The 18,735-nt window shown below is 43.5% G+C and overlaps 1 protein-coding gene and 1 pseudogene across 1 annotated transcript in view; one reads left to right on the forward strand and one right to left on the reverse strand.

The window, feature by feature from the left end:
• Spon1 (spondin 1) overlaps positions 1 to 18,735 on the forward strand; it is a 294,634-nt gene that overhangs the window by 208,856 nt on the left and 67,043 nt on the right.
• On the reverse strand, positions 9,634 to 10,034 carry LOC108349620 (60S ribosomal protein L31 pseudogene; annotated as a pseudogene).

Genomic DNA, 18,735 nt, shown 5'->3' on the forward strand with positions numbered 1-18,735 from the left:
TATTTTGCTTTCATTGGTTTAGGTCCTTTTTTAAGGTGGTAGACAGGGAACAAAAGCAATCAGAAGCATAGGTCTTGTCCACTCTCGGGACACTTGAGAAAAAACGAGGGCTTATGAGGCATGCTGAAAGTGGACTCACATCAAGTTAGGGTAGCCACCAGACAGGAGCATAGGGACCACAGGTTCAGTTCTGCAGGGAAACAGCAAGTTTTAAAACGTCTGCAAAGATGCTGGACATGCCAGTAGCAGTTATAGGAAACAGATATGTTTTATTTTTATGAGTCTTGAATAGAGTCTTCTACTTGGGACACTACAGGGGCAGATCTCTCTTGTATGTTTTGCCCATAGTAGATGATCCGGAAGTTACTCAGAGAGTAAGCTAGAGGTGTGTGACTCAGTTGGTAGAGTGCATGTTTAGCATGCACAAAGCCTTGCTCTCCATCACCGGTGGGCGTGGCTACACACTCCTGTAATAGCAGCATTTGGGAGGTGAAGACAGGAGGGTCAAAGTTCGAGGCTGTTCATTTTCTCCTCCCTTCGCATGCCACTGGCTGAGGACAGGGTATGTCAAGGCATTATTACATTTGAGGCATGTTACTTCTAGGCCTTTTGTTCTGGGTTCTTATTACATATGAAAGTTAAATTGTATCAACTGTTCCTCTGCATTTACTGTGATAGCCATAGGCTTTTATCATTTATTCTGGTGACACAATTGTGGATTGTGACTGCTGGTGGATGTATATGGACTGATCCTTACATTCCTGAGACAAGACCAACTTGATTACAACAGTCTTTTTGATCTGCAGCCAAATTTCATTTTTGATATGCCACAAAGTTTTACTTTGTTGAGAAGTTTCTCACCTTTATTCATTGAAGAATTTATTTATAGTTTTTCTTTGTTGCTCTCATCTCCTTCTTTGGGGAGTATAGCAACATTGGCCTCATAAGATGGGTTTCAAAGATGTCTTCCTTTTCAGTTCTGTGCAGTGCTTTGATAATTGACATTGCCTCTTTAAAAGTTTAGTAAAATTCAAGAATGAAGCCTCTGGGGAGGGCTCTCTTTGAGGAACCATTCTTGCACTGACATAATCTCATTAGTTCCTGTCGGTCTGTTCAGAGCAGTCCTCGGCCTGCAGTTTGGGTTAAGGGGTGAGTCTAGAAGTTTGTCCATATCGTTCTATGGTTTTTTAAACAACATTTTTATTGATTCTTTGTAAATTTCACATCAAGTTACCCCAATCCCACTCATTTTCCAGTCCTCCAAATGCACGCTCTACACTTGTAACCTCCCCCACAAAAGAAAATTAAAACAAAAATAAAAAATATCTCCACAACCCCTCTGGGCAGTGGCCACCCCCTCCATGAAGCCCAGCCTCCCCTCACACCCATGGCAGCTGTGTCTCCAGCTCCTCTGGGCACGTGTCACCTCAATCCTCCATCTGCCACGCCCTCCTCCACATCCTCCTTCCTCCGTCACAGTGACAGAGGGAGCTGCTGTGCGTCGCGCAGAATATCCTTTTGCCCAAACAGGTTTACTCGAAGATGCTCACTGCGATGAGTCGTTAGTCTAGTTCAAGACCTCCGGCCTCTGTGGTACCATCAATACTGGATTCTTATTTGTTCAAAGAAGTCTGTTGTGATCAGAAGAGAGAGAAGATAGTCCAGGTTTTTACATCTTTGCTGAGATGTCTAATGCACAGTCTGTTTACAGAAGGTTATGTGCCGTTTGGTGGAAAGTTCTGTAAATGCCTGCTCTGTCTGTTCAATCTATAGTATCTTGTCACTACAGCATCTCTAGGTTGATTCTTTTATCTCTTATAACCTATATTCCTCATTTGGGTCTAATAGCATTTTTTTGTGTGAAACAGTGCTTCAATTTTAGGTGCATCCTGGTTTATAATCATATCTCTTTGATGAACTGATCCCTTGGTCAGTATATAGTAATTTTTTGTCTGTTTTTGTCCTATAATCTGTTCTGTCAGATTTAATCATTGTTACTCCTGCTTTCCCTTTGCTGAGAATCCTGTTTTCCAGCCTTTCTCCTCCAGTGTGTGTGTGCATTTGTTTTTAATGTGGGTTTATTATAGGCAGTATATTGTTAGGTCATGATTTTATCCATTTAGACACTCTGCATTTTCTTATTTGGAAAATTTAGTCTGCTCAAGGTTACCATTGATAGTTCAGGACTTCTTCCTCTCGTTTTGTGAGTCTTCCTCCGTTCTGAATCTTCTTCATTCTTACTGTCCTCTCCGGTTTGTCTCTGTGCTTCCTCGTTCCATCCATAACGTCTCAGTCTCTTCTGTTTCCCTTCGTGTATCGGCTCTCCTAGTGGGGTTTATACTTCCACATGCTTTCACGATGGCAGCTACTGTGCGTAGGATGCAGGACTCCCATAAGCCTTTCTGAGAAGCTAACCTGGGGGGTCATGAACTCCTGCAGGTTTAGCTTGTTCTAAAAGGTCTTTACCCTCCATCATTTCTAAAGGCCAGTTGGGAGGTCTTACCATTCTATTCCCTTTTGGGTAAGGTTTCTGCCAATAAACCGAGTGAGAATGTGCTAGAATGGTAGTCGGTGCTTTCTGTTTATGGAGTTTACATTTCTTTCTTTGTCCTGTGCTGTTCTAGTTTGGCCACAACATGCTACAAGTAAAGAACGTTTTGTTTCTCTAGACAGTTTGACTTCATAGCCCACGCTGGCATTGGCCCACAATGCTTCCCTTCAGTCTCCAGTTGTTGGTATTATAGGCTTGCCCCACCACCCTCGGCTTGAAGTCTTCCCCAGCCATATCTGTTTAGTCCCATGAGCCTCTTGCTCACAGATGTCTGTCTTTCCCAGGAGGAGGGATGCTCACTGCTGTGATTTCGCTGAATGCATTTGCAATACTCTTAACTTTTGCTTCTCTCATTCAGACATTATAAAAAATATGGATGTCTCTTCATTGAATGGCTCCCCACAGATCTCGCATGTTGTTTTGTTGTTTGCCTGTTAGGAATGGGATAATCTGAAAGCCTATCTTTTAGACTCAGATATTCTGCATTCTGCTCTTTCTAGTCAAGTATCAAGGCTTTCTTTTATAATTTTCATCTGCCTTCCTTCTTTTAGGTTCATGTTTGTTTTGTTTTACATATGTGGGTGTTTGCTGGATGAATGTTTGTGTGTGCACCACATGCATGCCTGGTGCCTACAGAGGTCAGAAGAAGGCATCAGGTGTCCTGGAACTAGAGTTACAGATGGTGTGAGTCACCATGAAAGTGCTGGGAAAGGAACGCCCATTCTCAGCAAGAGCAACAAGACTGCCTCACTATTGAGACATCTCCTCAAGCCCTCTTTCCACATCTTCATGAAGCTCACTTTAGACGATCTCACATTCAACATCACCTTGCCATCGAGGAACTACAATATTGAACGCTTTGAGAAGGAGGGTTTCCTGCATCTGGAGTTTCCTTAGTAAAGTATTTGCCTTAAGATGATGAAAAGATGAATTTGATCCCCAAAAACCTACATCAAAAAAGGTTAAATTGTAAAAGGCCAGGTATGGTGCTGTACACTTGTAATCCCAACAGAGACCAGGCAGAGACAGAAGTCGGGATCTGGCCCAACATCCAACCTTGCCTACTTGGCAAGCTCCAGACGTGGGGGGGGGGGACCTCTGGCTCAAAATGCAAGGCGGACAGTACCTGGAGAATGAAACCAGCGGTGGACCTCTGGCCTCCACACACATGGATGTGCATGCTGATATGAATATAATCACCCAAAGTAACAGGAGGGGCTGCTTCATTGTCTGACTTCCCAAGACACTGGCTGCCTTCCCTCTGACTATTTCCTTCAAACAAATAGAGCAGAGACACTGTCTTTAAAGTGCAGGGATGGCCCAGCAGCCCAGTGGAAGGCTTTCTAGGAAATCTACTTAGCCAACTCAATGACTTTGAGATTAATGACACGTTGTCTTGAACCCTAGAGACAGGAGAATCCTTTAAGAAAAGGACTGGTCTGTGCACCTGGGAATGGGGATAATTGAAAGGCAGATAGGTTCGTAGTCAGCACCTCCTTAAGTGGAAAACTGCAAGCTGAGTTACTATTCATGTTAGCTCTCCTAGATTAGGGCCCAGTTGAGTTTTCCAAAGCATATGTGTCCTGATGGAAAACTGTTATTCTCTTTTCCCAATGAGGAGGCACTAAAATATACCATTATTCTGTACTCCGGCGTAACAGTGAGACCCATGACAGAGCAGCTCAGACCATACTGTCTTGTTTTTCACAGTGCCTTTGCAAAGCATTCCTACAAAGCAGTGGCCATTGAAGTCAATTAGCTATTGACGGGGCTGGATAAAAGGCTCTGTGGTTAAGAACGTGTACTACTACTTCTCCAGAGGACCCAAGTTTAATTCCCAGCACCCATGTCAAGTGATGTGCAACCACTTGTAACTCCAGTGAGCACATGTGTTCACATATAGAACACAAAAATCACACACACACACACACACACACACACACACACACACACACACATACATACATGCACACACAATTAAACATAAAATAAATCTTTTGAAACTTTGCCATTGAAGCTTCCCGTTTACCTAACTCTTGGGTGGCTATAAGATTCTCAACAATGCCACTAAGAGGCAGAATTCTATAAAAAGGACCCCAGCTGAGCTTCTACGAAGTGAAACTGATTGTAGGGCTTGTATGTAAAGAACATAGATCCTTAGAAATTTTAGACATTTCCATTGAGCCTAAGGAAAACAAAGCTACATTTGTAACTACCTCTGAGGGCCCTCTTCCTGTGGCGCTCAGGTCAACCATTCTGAGTTAGGGATGAAACTACATCTTCTTCAAGTCCCTGTCTTCCAACTCACACCTCACCAGTAAAAAAGCTGCCTGTAAAATGTTCCAATTGTCACATAAGATCCAGTTTGTAAAACTTTTTGTGGACACTGCATTCTTCTTCACATGAGTGCTGATGAAGTACACAGCTCTGGGTGTGCACTTTAATAACAGGACATTCCATCGCGCCCTTCAATACACAAATAATAAGTGCAAACCAAACCTCATTAGTGACTCAAACTTGAATGTCAAATGCCAGCCACTGGGTCAGTGCAAAGCTCAAAGTTAATTTCAGCAGTGAAATGCCAGTGCTAACCCCCACATACACAATACGGTAAAGGAATTGGGGAAAACAATAAGAGGACCCCAGGCTATTCCACGCAGAGACAAAAGGATCTGAATTGACTAGAATAATAAATATGTTTACTCATGCATCTCTGTCGTTACAAGGAATCAATCACAAAGATATTTATTTTGTCTTCTTTCCTGCTCCAGTAGGCTAATTACAAAGTAATTCAATTAGCCACAGAATAAATTAGTTATCAAACTGAAAGTTAAAACAGTCCTTTAAAAATTATTTAGAATAAAGCACTGAATAGATTTTTTAAACTTATTTTTCTAATACGTAAATTCTTTTAAAGGGAATATTCTAAACGTGAAGGTCAATATACATCCTACTTTTATTGAATGAGGGGGAAAGGAACATGGTCTGGTTTCCTTTCTGTTGCTATGATAAAGTTTCCTGACCAAAAACAACCTAGGGGAGAAATGGGTTTAAATCAGTTTATAGGTCCATTATTGAGGGGAGTCAAGGCAGCAACTTAAAGCAGAAATCGTGGAGGAGCACTTTTGCTAGCTCATGCTCATATCCATGCTCAGCTAGCTTTCTTAGACAGCTCAGGACCACCTGCCTAGGGAATGGTACTACCCATAGTGGGCTGTGCCTTCCTACATAAATTAACAGTCAAGACAATCCCTCCCACTCCTCACCTCAAGATATGTCCACAGATCAGTCTGATCTGAGAAATACCTTAGGCATCCCTTCTCAGGTGACTCTGGGCTGCTTCAAGTTGACAGTTAAAGCTAAGTGAGATAGGGAACATTTTTGAGTCCATTGAAATACCAGTGGAGACAATCTGTATGAAATATGGCCATGATCACCTTTGTTAGCTAAGACCACTGCACATGGAAATGTCTCAAGTATGAAGAAGTCGCCTGGGATTAGTGGTGCTTGCTCTGTTACATACCACTTGATTTCATAACCTTATCCTAGGTGTTACTAAGTACCTGGCAGTAGTGATGCCTTTCTTCAGAAGCATATACTCCGTTCTCTTTAACATTATATAAATCTAACACTGTGCAAGTTCTAAATTACAATTCTATTAGATGTCATAGAACGTTCATGATATTGCCTATCGACCTGGTTTGCAGAGCCCTCAATGAAGCCACTGCTATTTGAACACACAAAGGTCTGAAGATATCTTGTAGTCAACGTGTCAGGCTTTCAACTCTGACTAGATGAAAGTTTCTTATGAGTTGAAAGTGTGAGGTATCAATGATAGGTGAAAATAAGTGAAAAGGGCCTCAAGTCAAAAGACAAAAGCTGGGATTATTAAATATAGTTCAGGGGTGAGGGGTAAAGAAATGGCTCAGCAGTTAAGAGGCCATATTCTTCTTCCAGAGGACCTGAGTTTTTGTTCCCAGCATCTATGTGAGGCAGCTCACAATCACTTGTAACCCCAGCTTCAGGGGATCAGAGGCTTTTTCCTGGCTCCACAGTTTCCTGCATTCAATGCACGCGTGTGCGCGCGCACGCGCGCGCGCGCACACACACACACACACACACACACACACACACAACACACACACACTAAAATAATACAAACAAAAAAGTAATTCTAGATAATCAAAAGCACCGACGTCCCAGTCTACTCTGTAGCATGAATGGGTCCAGATAAGCCCCTAATACAGGACAGTCGGGGGTAAATCAGGGGCCTAACAGTGACAGCACAATGACAAGATTAGAAAGAAGTGGGGATAAAAATAGCACACAAGGACTGAGGATGTAGCTCTCCTGGTAAGAGGGTTTGCTTAACATGTACACAGCCCTGAGTTGAGTCCCCAGCACCACATAAACAGGACCTGGTCATTTACGCCTGTAATACCGTCACTGGGGAAATGGAGACAGGAGCATCAGAAACTGAAGATTATTCCCAGCAGCAGAGTCTAAGGCCTGTCTGGGCTACCTGAGAACCCATCCTAGAGCAAAACTAAGCAAGACAAATACCAAGCAGGCTTTAGTGAGCAGTGAACTCTGTCAGTGACTGTGCCCGACAGCTGCAGAAAGGCCATCATGCACATGGACAGTGTACAGTGCCATCTGGAACAAGGATTCTTGTTGGGAGCCCTGTGCTCCCAGCTGACCACAGGGGATGTTGAGGTTGAATCCTCAGCTGTCACACATTTCAATTTTTGGCATTGGTGACATTGGCTGTGATTATCTGTATAGATGCATCTCTGAAGCCTCCTTGAGTAATGCCCAGTAAAAGTGGGACTTCTTAGCCTGAGGGAATGCACATTGCTAAATGGGGTGCCAGCAAATGATACACTCTGTGCTAACAAGAGCGCTCAAAAGGTCTTTCTCCCCCAACTCTTTACCATTTGCTTCCCATTTCTAGTTAGGACTGGTTTTTTGTTTGTTTGTTTGTTTGTTTGTTTGTTTTGGTTTTTTTTTCTTTTTTTCTTTTTTTTTTTTTTTCAGAGCTGGAGATCGAACCCAGGGCCTTGCGATTGCTAGGCAAGTGCTCTACCGCTGAACTAAATTCCCAACCCCTAGGGCTGGTTTTCAAAGTTGATTCTTTCGAGTAGAAAAGTGCCTGAAGTCCATCCCTTTCATTTTTAGAAGGAAAGAACAAAGCTAGTCCTCGAAGGGTAGTCCTCCAAGTTAGTTATAGAGTCTCTTGGGACAGGGTGGTGTGGGTGGTGGGCAGAGTGCTGGCTAAGGCCCTGCCTCACACAAGACACCAATGGAAACTTAGAAGGCCATCACAGGCAAATCTACAAACACAGGTCAGTTTGCAGTGGGCTTGGGAAAGGGAGGAGAGATAGGGCTGCCTAGGTCGTGGGGCATGGGCTTGAGCGAGACATTGTAAATGGGTTTTTGATGGAAACTATGACTAATAAAGACTGTTCCACTGAACAGTTTAAATAAATCAATCATAGTAAATAAATCAATCATAGTGTGGAAAATGTTCTCAGTGAAACAGCTACTGTAGATCAAGGAAGGGGGTCTCAGGAAATGTTTAAGGAGAGGGGGAAGGAAGGCAACCATGTATCCCTGTGCCCTGATTTCTGGTGGCTGTGTCTTCTGCCTTCTCACGTCTACCAACGTACAGCAGATAGGAAGATGGCTGAGAGCCAGCTTTGCACTTCTTCCCGGAGGACTTTCCAAGCTGTGTGTGTAACCTGTGTTCAGTGCACAGCAATTTGCCTCTTCCCAGACTTCTGAGTAAAGAATTGAGAAGAATCTGTGCTCCCGCCAGGTCTGATCCCCCTAAGAATCTAGTTCAGAGCTGGTCACAGGGTTAGTACCTGATAGATGCATGTTTACTGATTTCCTTGGTGATATGGCGCTAAATTAAATATTAACTAAGAAAGCATTGACATTGGCCTTATTTTCCAGTACCAATGCCTAATTTTCCCCATCTGTCAACTCATGTTCTGTAAATTAGGCAGCAGTCAAACCATTGGGTGCTTGGGCATTTGGCTTCAACTCTTGACATTTCATTGCATATAGTGAGCTGTTCTCCGTCTCATTTTGCCTTTGATGCCTGGAAGTAGCAGACTTATTTAGGACTCAGGGACATTAGGACTCTAAGAGTGCCATGGGAAGGGGCAAATCCAGAATTCACAGGCTTCAACTTAATGGGCAGGAGATATGAATGCAGAGAAGATGGGAGCCCTCAGAAGTACCAAGAGGGCCTCAAGGTCTGGCTTCCCTGGAAGTCTGCCCCTGGCAGAACTCATTTCTCTGCTCCTTTTGACTGAGTTTTCTTTCCTTTCCATACTTAAAATGGCACTGGTAGAGGCAGTTCAACACCATCAGCCTCTAGTTCTCTTAAAAAAGGCAGGAGTTTGAGTAATTGTTGGTCCCCAGACCTCATCTTGCCAACAATTAAAACACAACCCAGCCTTCCGTCTTACATAGAGCCAAGCTTCAAAACTGGGACATAATGTAAAGATTGCACACAATCCTAATTGTCTTTTAAAAATCTCCAGTTGCCTGTTCGGTGTGAAGCATGGCTTTATGCCTGTGACATTGTCAGTAGGTTGCACACCACTGAGCCAAAGGGCAAAAGGACCATCCACATTCAGGTGTCTGTGCACATGACAGCGCTTGAGTCTTCAACCTCAAAGGGAGGGTGTGCTCACCTGAGCCAACTCCGTGTTGTTTTAATACTGAGCCTTCTTACGCTTGTTAAATGCTGGCCTGTCGTTACGGAGTTTTAGAAGATTATCTACCTGTGAGTGATTGGCCAGGACACTACACAATAGGTGCTCTGGGAATTTCTGTTCAAGATTTATGGGTTTGTTTCACCTTTTGTCGTGTGTGTGTGTGTGTGTGTGTGTGTGTGTGTGTGTGTTGCAGTGTGTACATGTGTTTATATGCGTGCATGTTGTGTATGCGGTGTGAGTGCTCATGTGTACATATGCATGTGGAAGCCAGAGCGTGGCATTGGGTCTTCTGTGATCTCTCTCTGCCTTTCTTTTATTTTCTTTTATTTTTTTTATTTTATATTTTTTGGCAGTTCTGTAACTTTATTTGACATTCAGCAGTTAGTTCTCATCCACATTGACCGTCTGTAGATTTTTGAATGTGGTAACAGGCACGTAGGTTACCAGTGTGTAGAGCTTGTTTGGTGAATCCTCATCCTCATTACGCTTTCTAGACAAACGTACTCAGATGCGGTACGGAACATTCCTTATTCCTTTGGCCCAGACGGCTTTATTGAGCCTGGTGTCTATGCGCACATCTGGGGTCCCCATCTCCTACATGGCAAATTTCCGAATTTCTTTGAGTGCCCGAGGAGCACGCTTCTTGAAGCCACTCCATGGATGCGCTTGTGAATGTTGATGGTGTATTCTCGTGTCACCACCTCGTTGATGGCAGAACGGCCCTTCTCGCCACCTTTCTTTGTGGGAGCCATTCTGCCGGGCCCAAATTCTCTGCCTTTCTTTTAGACACAGTCTCTGCCATTGCCAGCCAACCTGGAGTGCTTGGATTCAGCTAGGCTAGCTGGCTAGCAAGCTCCAGGGGTCCTTATCTCCAGTTCCTCACTTACAGGCACTTGCTGCCATGACTGGCTTTTTAAGTGCCTGTAAAGAAACTGAACTTGGGTCCTTGTGCTTGTGAACCAATCATGTTATCAACCGAGCAATCTTTCCAACCACCGCCGCCGCCACTGCTGCCGCCGCCGCCACCAGCACCACCACCACCACCACCACCACCACCACTACCATCACCATCACCACCACCATCACCACCATCACCACCACCACCACCACCACCATTACCACCACCATCACCACCATCACCACCACCATCACCATCACTACCACCACCATCACCATCACCACTACCACCATCACCACCATCACCACCATCACCACCCACCACCACCACTACCATCACCACTACCACCCCACTTCTCTTTTCCTCTTCTCTCCTCTCCTTTCTTCCCCACCCCAACTCCCTGAGCCCAGACTAGTTCCAGGTTACAGGGCTCAAACAATCTTCCAACCTCACCTTCTCTAGCAGAGATAACAACTCCACACCACTGTGCCTATTGAATTTTAATCCAGAATGTCTGTATTTTAATTTAGATCTCTCTATAAAGATAGCACCTTCCAATCTGGTGGATGTTTTGGTTTGAAGGTTTTGGGGGAACAGGGGTGATTTGATAGATATTTAAATGGTATTCTATACAACAAGTAAGAAAACACACATAATTCTCTGTGGTCCATGAAACCCTCTGCTAAATTGGACACACCTAACTAATACAAAAATATCAAAATAACTTCTTAAAACATACCATACTACAATGAAATATAATGCATTGAACATCACGAAAGACCACAGGAACTACAAAGATACTTGGAGACTAAGCAATATTCTTTTGAGGGATGGTGGAAAGGTAAAGGGGGAGGGGACAATAGAATCCAAGCTTACGATTCTTAGTTATGGCTGCACAAATGACCTGTCCACTCAGTCGTGGACCCCGGACTCCATATCCTTCCCAAGGTAAAGCCACTGTGGCTAAGGGACTTCTAGCTTCTTTGCTCCACTTGAAACAATCTCTTGGCTTAGAATCAGCTCAACAGGAAAGAGCACACCACCCTCTTGCAGAGGCCCTGAGTTCAGTTTCTACCAACTCTGCGGAGTGGCTCACAGCCACCCGCCACTCCAGCTCCGCCACGGATGCCTCTGGCCTCCGAACACACATGCATTCACACGCATCCCCCTGCCCAGACACACACATATGCATAACTAAAAGCAAAAATGAACCTTTAAAACTCTCCCTACAGCTTCTTAATAGTAAACTTGAATAATAAAAGACTATTCTGAAATGAAAGTATTAACTAATTAATTTATCGCATTTGCTTTTAACTCTTTAAAATTCAATCTTAGGAAAGGAAAGGTGTTTCTGTTTATTTATATTTTTTCATTGACTTAAATAGGGCGTTCGTGCAGATCCCAAATGACAGTTGGAAACTGAAGGAAAGTTGGTCTTGGGGCTAGAGCAAATTTTGTTTCTGCTTTCACACTGATTTGGAGTTTGGCTTTTACAACATAGAAATCTCATGACACAACCTCTTACTTTGGTTTGAGAGAAGAAAAAAAAATGGTCCCTGCGGTCAGGTTTGCTTTGACCCTGAGTGTCAGCCGCATGCTGGTCACGGGAATGCAGAAAGGAGTCACAGCTCACAGCTTTGTCTGCAAGGTCAGAGGTGACTGAAAGCGGTTTTGCTCCTTCTGTCCTTTGTTAGAGAGATACTGTGCCAGCTTTCAGTGCACCTTTCAATGAAGTGAATAATATCTGTACAGTGTCTTCACGGTTACACTGCTTTGCACAAAAAAAAAAAAAATCCTTTCTTCAGTGTCTAGTCCAGACCCCAGAAGTTTCTCCCGGCCACTCTATGTCATCCATTCTGGGGGATAATAGTCCTAAAACCCCCCTTGAATTCACCTCCTCCCTCTGCCCTGTCCTTGGCCCTCTCCCCACTCCCTGCCTCTTCTTGATTCTCTTCCCCTAACCACAGCCCACACTCTACACTGCTGCCTGGCGAGCTCCCTAAACACCATCCTGAGCCTGTCTCCATCCTCCTTAAATTGCCCTGTGCCCCGAGTCGTATTCTGTAGCAGCCCCCGCCTTTATGTCCTGCTTCCGTGTGTGCCCATAAAGAGGCTGGATTTGAGGCTGGATCGTGTGTGATTCAGAGCCCAGTTTTAAGCTTGTAAACCCTTCCAAGCAAGTGAACCCTCAGTGGGGAACCTCTAGCACAGCTCGTAGAACAAAACCCAAGCTTCTTGGCCTTGCTGACAAGCTTCTCTCTGGTCTGGCCTGTCCACATCTGCAGCGCTCCTGGAGTCACAGCTCAATGGTGAAGTGCTTACCTCGAATGCACGAGACCCAGGTGTGACTCTCAGTACTGCATATATGCAGCCTTCTTCTCTCTGGGTGTTCACATGTGTCCTGGGACCCTGTCTGTTTCAAATTTCTTTCAGTGTCCCCTCAGAGAGGGCCTGCCTTGTGGCTGTATATGTTCTTCTTTTTAAATGTTTCTGCCATGTGATACACAGCTCAAGAAACACCCTTCAGCCAACCTTCCATGCTCCATCCACACCGTGTAGAGTCCTGTGTTCTCACCCGCACTCAGTTCTCCTGAACAGAGCATTCAAGTCCGTGCCTCACACACTAAAGCACATCTACTTAAACTGTGGTCACTGCCTCATATATGGAATTGCATAACTGAATAGAATGGCAAGATAGTCTGGAGAGGTGACTTAGATGTTAAGAGCAACAGCTGCCCTTCCAGGTTGTCTACCAGAGTTCAATTCCCAAAAGCCCACATAGCAACTTACAGCTGTCTGTAACTATAGTTCCAGGGATCCAGTGCCTACACAGCAGCTCATAACTAACTGCTTGTGACTACAGCTCCAGGAGGATCAGACACAGCTGTCCTCTGCGTACAGCCTAATGCATATACTCACATACATAGTTCTTAAAAAATAAATGTTAAAATGTTTTTGATCTGCCACAGTGAAAGGTTTCTGAACATGCAGCCACCTTCAAAAGCAGATGCTCAGTGGGAATCCTGCATGTCTGGTGGTGTACACTTGAACTGCACACCATGCTCTGCAGTCTTGCAATGTGTGCACTCTGTACTGTGCATGCCCTCAAGGCACCCAGCACCAATGAACACACCCTGAAACACCCAAGCTTGGATTAGATGCCTACACATGGTCTGCAGTGCATCTACAGGATGTTCATAGGTTTCTGCTCCTATATAAACTAATAATTTCATTATGGGAAGAGAAGACCTTGAATATTTTCCTACCATGGGTCCTCAGCATGTAAACATTAAATTAGTAAATCATACTGTGTAAGAATGTTTGGGGTTTTTTAGAACATTTGATTTTTTTTCAACTACTATTTCAGTTGCTGACTTGTTTCATTTTTTAAAAAAAAAATCATTAAATGAGTTTGAGCTTGGGATAGGGGCAGAATTTCCAACCATTGCCAAAATAGTCCTAAACATACTTTTGCCACTTTGTACTATATGTTTATGCAAAGCAGTGTTCTCAGAAATGACCATCATAAAATCAAAATATCATCCACTCTGAAAAAGTTTGAAGGTATTCAATGACCTGCAATAGTACATAGTCCACCAAAACATAATCTTTACATAAAAATAAACAAGCGCTTGTCATTACTATATAAATTTCTTTTCATCTTCAATAAATGTTAAAATTTTTATATGTATATATTATATATATGAGAATTGTTTTAAATAAATGCCTTGACTTATTATTAGGAAATGTTTAATTTGCACACTTAATATTTTTATTTTATGTGTGTTGGGGTGTGCATTGGAGTCCAGAAGTGGAAGCAGGACAGGCATGTTTGACAGAAGTGGATGTAGGACAAGCATGTATGACAGAAGTAGATGTGGGACAGGCATGTATGACAGAAGTAGATGTGGGACAGGCATATATGATGTGTAGAGGACAATGGACAGCCATGCCTGACTTTTCACATAGGTTTTGGGGACCAGAACTCAGGTCCTCTGCTTGTGAGGCAAGCACTTTACAAGTGGAGCCATCTTCCCGGCCCCTGTTCTGTACACCTACACATCTAAAGTATCATTAAAAGAAAACAGCAACAACAACTTCCTGTGTGTGAGGGGTCACGAGTGGCCTAAGCTCTGTGCTGCAGTGCTGAGTTATTTGATATTAAAACTGCATCATCTGCACCATCAGCACCGTGGGGATTTGTGGAAGCAAGAAACAAGAGAGATGTTGGAAAATCCTTTCCCATCATTTCATTTCTACCATAGCCACAAAAAGAGCATGATATTTCCTCCTCATCTTCCTCATCCTCTCCTCCTTCTCTTCCTCCTTTCCACTTTCCTCTTTATCCTCCTCTTCTCTTTCTCTGTCTCTTTTTTGAGACAGGATCCCAAATAACCCTGTTTGGTTCCTTCTCAGCCACTCATCATACAAATGGATTTAACAAGTTTCTTACCCTCTCTGGCCCTCTGTTTTCTCATCTATAAAGAGGGGATAATAAACAGTGCGAACTCTGTATTTGGCATGGTGGTTCACACCTTTAATTGTGGCACTTGTGAAGCAGAGGCAGGTAGATCTCTGTGAGTTTGAGGCCTGGTCTGAATATAGTACGTTCCAGGCCATCCAGTGCTACATAATGAAGACCGATCTAAAGAAGAAGAAAAACACCAAACAGCTAATTCTATATTACTAGTTTGAAATTTAAATGAGAAAATGTGTACAACCAAATAAATATGCATAATGTTCAATAGGCATTGGTGATTATTATAAGGACAAGATATAAAGATATATCAATTCTTTAATAGCAGGTGCCTGCCACGTAAGAAAAAAACAAATACCACTTTGAGAATGAGATGGTGAAGAAGTCATATTTTTGTCTAATCTATTTTGTTCATCTCTTATAATTAAGCTATTGAGACTATGCCTTTATCTACAAAATGGACAAATTCCTGATTATGTAGACTTGCTCAAAAATGCATCATTCAAGATAGGATGAGTTTCCCCTTAATATCATTCTCAAGCAAGATTAGATTCTAATGTGGATTTAATTAATTCTAAATTGAGTGTCCTGATTGAATGCTCATGATTGAACAAAACATGAGTCAAAGTTGTTGTTGCCCCTTTCAAAATATCACTGAGAAACACCTGTCAGGATATCAGACCACAACAATAATGATATCGGGGCTGGAGCAGGAGTCCCATTGGTAGAATGCTTGCTTTGCCTAGCTCACATGAAGCCCTGGGTTTGGTCCCCAGAACTACATTAAACCAAGCAATTGTTGCATATCTATAATCCCAGCACTTAGGATGCAATCAGGAGAACCAGCTCAAGGTTATCCTTGGCTATGTAGCTGTTCAGAGGCTATCCTGGGATACATGGGAGCCTGTCTCAAATAGAAAAAGCACATGATGATGGAGAAAGAAGAGAAAAGGAGAAAGGGGAAAGGAAGAAGAGAAAAAGGAGGAAGGGAAGGATAGGAAAAAGAAAAGGAAGAGGAGGAGGGGGAGGGATTAGGAAGAGGAGAAAGAGACTTGGAACAGGGCTCCAGGTAGTGAATCAGTCTCTCTACCCTCACAGAAGACTATCACATATATGTTTCCCTGTGTTTTACAAGAGGGGAGTTCTCACTAAAGACACTCTGGTCCACAGTCTAGAGCATCCTTCCTGGGATGTATGTATCCTCACTAGGGTAGGTGAAGCTCTCCACAGTGCTGCATTCTAGACCAGAGGGCCACTGGAGATCTATTGCTGTGTGTTCTTCCTCCCAAAGCCCTCCCTTCCCCCATCGCCCTCTGTACTGTCTTCCTAGTCCTCACTTTATGAAACTGTCCTGTGCCTCCCTCGACTTTTTAGCACCAAGTAGCTTCCAAGAACACAGATGTGTTCACTGCACGCCACTGCGTGCCCAGACCAGCACGTAATGGCAGCAGCACTCAGTGTATATGTGACTGAGACTATGGAAGGAGGGAGAGCTGGTAATGTTGGGGTTCACTTACTGCAGAGCTCTGAACCAAACCCTTTCACACTACAGCTAAGTTTGTCCCCAACTCTGTTTTCCAAGTTTACTCTTTTTTCCCCCCTCCATCTTTTTTAACTTGGGTATTTCTTATTTACATTTCAACTGTTATTCCCTTTCCTGGTTTCCAGGCCAATATCCCCCTAACCTTTCCCCCTTCCCTTCTATATGGGCTTCCCCTCCCCATCCTTCCCCCATTACCACCCTCCCCCCAACAATCATGTTCACTGAGTTTACTCTCAATCTAAGAGCCACTCCTCCTCCTATTGTTAGCATTTGACCCTTAGGGAAACCTCCCTCCATTTACCACAGCTTCTGCAGATGGTCACTATCACCCATTACAGAACCCATTCACCTGTCAGAGGTAATCTCCTCTTTAACATGGCTTCCAAGGCCATCTCATCATGATCCTTTGTCACTGATTTTGCTGGGCAAAGTGAAGCAGAGGTGTTGATGCAACGTTTAATGGTTCCATCTGGAAGCGATGTGCTGTCGTTCTCTGCTGTGCAGATGCCTGTCAGGAATCTCCTCCATCCACCCTTTGCTATGGAAGAAAAACAAAGATTCCCAGGCTATGGGAAGCAAATGGAAGGAAACACTCAGGCTTCCTAAAGTCTTCATCCTCCCCACCAGGGTCCATGATACCCAGATTTAGCACGCTGATCTGCTCTCTTCTCAAATTCCTCCTTAAATACATTCCAAAGTCAAATGCTATTTATTATATTTCTCTGCAAAGAGGAAGACAAAAAATGGGGTTTTGTTGTTGTTGACACCGCAATAATAGAAATGAGACCATGACTATTTTATGAAACCTCGGAGGGTAATTCATTGAGATCCTGACATTTCAAATCATCTAATCACCTCTGTAGCAAGATATTTGCTTTGGCTCCATCAACCCCACGCACAGACCTGGCTGCTGGCACTTACTGGGGCCCATTGTTAGGTGGGGGTGCTTTCAACGCCCAAGGCAGGATCTGGCAAGAAGAAGCGGCACCTGTTTTATTGAAAGACATCTTCATATTTCATTTCCTGAAAGAGAAATGTGAGTGCAAACGTCCTTAGGAGATGATTATCATACATCAAGATGTCCATCCCAAAAGCCATAGTACCAGATGCCGCACCGCACACGAGTCACCCAGAAGGAAGGTAGCAGATGGAGCCTTGGAAAATAAATTTGTGAACTAAGTGTCAGCCTGCTCCCAGCAATGCATACACAGGTAATTTGAGTCACGCCTACCTGCTCGAAAATGAGATGCATGCTTCAGAGAGGACCAAGGAAGGAGCTGACCTACAAGTCCCTTACTGCCCAGGCAGGGTCTGTAAATTTACATAAGATACACTGTCTCAGCCCAGAGATTTTTATGCATCAACTTAAAAGAACAAATTGAGCACACAATATCACTTGACACATTAATATCAACTCCCTGGTGTCAGGGGAGACATTAACGTAGGGAACTTTTCCTCTCTACTTTTCCAAATTGGAACAATCAGCCCAGCAGTGGGACCTGGTGAGTACAAAATCCATAATGTTTAGCAACTCAGGTACCAAGAAATTATATCAGAAATCCAGGGTGTTTCACGACTACACACATGTCTATCTTTGGATAATATCAGCCTTCTCAATTCTCACAGAGCTTGAACTCCTTTATGTCTGATTGAGTTCCTTCCTATCTAAAATCCTCATGTGGCTGCTTTTCCTAGACCTGTGTGTGTGAGTTGCTCCATGAAGTCCCAGCTGAAGCTTCCATGGGGACCAATGTTGAAGAATGTACACAGCTCTGGGGCAGACTCCCTCAGTTCAATCAGATCATCTTTCCTGTGTTTTCAAGTCAGGCTTCCAAGAAAGATTTTCAACAAGGAGTTTTTAGACTGAGAAACCATTTGGGAAGGACTTGTCTTAGTTTGTTTTATGTTGCTATTGCAGAACACCACAGACTGGAGAGTTAATAAAAGAAATTCATTTCTCCTATTCCTAGAGGCCAGGAAATCCAATATCATGCAAGTTTGGCATCATACAGATTCTGAGTCCATGAGGATCCTTTTGCACCAACACTCCATGCCCAAGGACAGTGACTGATAACAGTGGTTAGTGATTATATCGAATGAAATAATGACAGAAGGAGGGTGATGCTGTGTAATGTCTGAGATTCATTTGTGTTTTGCAATGCTATTCCTAGGAAGACATGAACAAATACCTATTCAACCTCAGTTAAGGAACCAACAACAGACCAAAGTCTACTAAAGCCCAACTTGGCCAACCACTGAGTTTATTGGATAAGGAGTGTGGGTAAGGAGGTTCTTGTAGGAACATAGAGAATTCAAAGGTCCACTTCAGCATGGGTGATGATTCACAAAAGCTGGAACCCTGGAGCTCTCTGCATGATTGGGAGGTATCTCCACAAGCTGGAGAACTACCTCTCTTCACCAGTCTTTACTCTAAGAGAGGTATAGATTCTGTGAATCTGGTAAATTTCAGGAACTTCCTAAGACTTCTGAGTTGTTTACTTCTAAGCCTCAATGAGATTCCTATGAAATTTCCAG

The sequence above is a fragment of the Rattus norvegicus genome, chromosome 1 (genome assembly GCF_021556685.1).
Source record: "Rattus norvegicus strain SHRSP/BbbUtx chromosome 1, alternate assembly SHRSP_T2T, whole genome shotgun sequence".
Taxonomy (NCBI): Eukaryota; Metazoa; Chordata; class Mammalia; order Rodentia; family Muridae; genus Rattus; species Rattus norvegicus.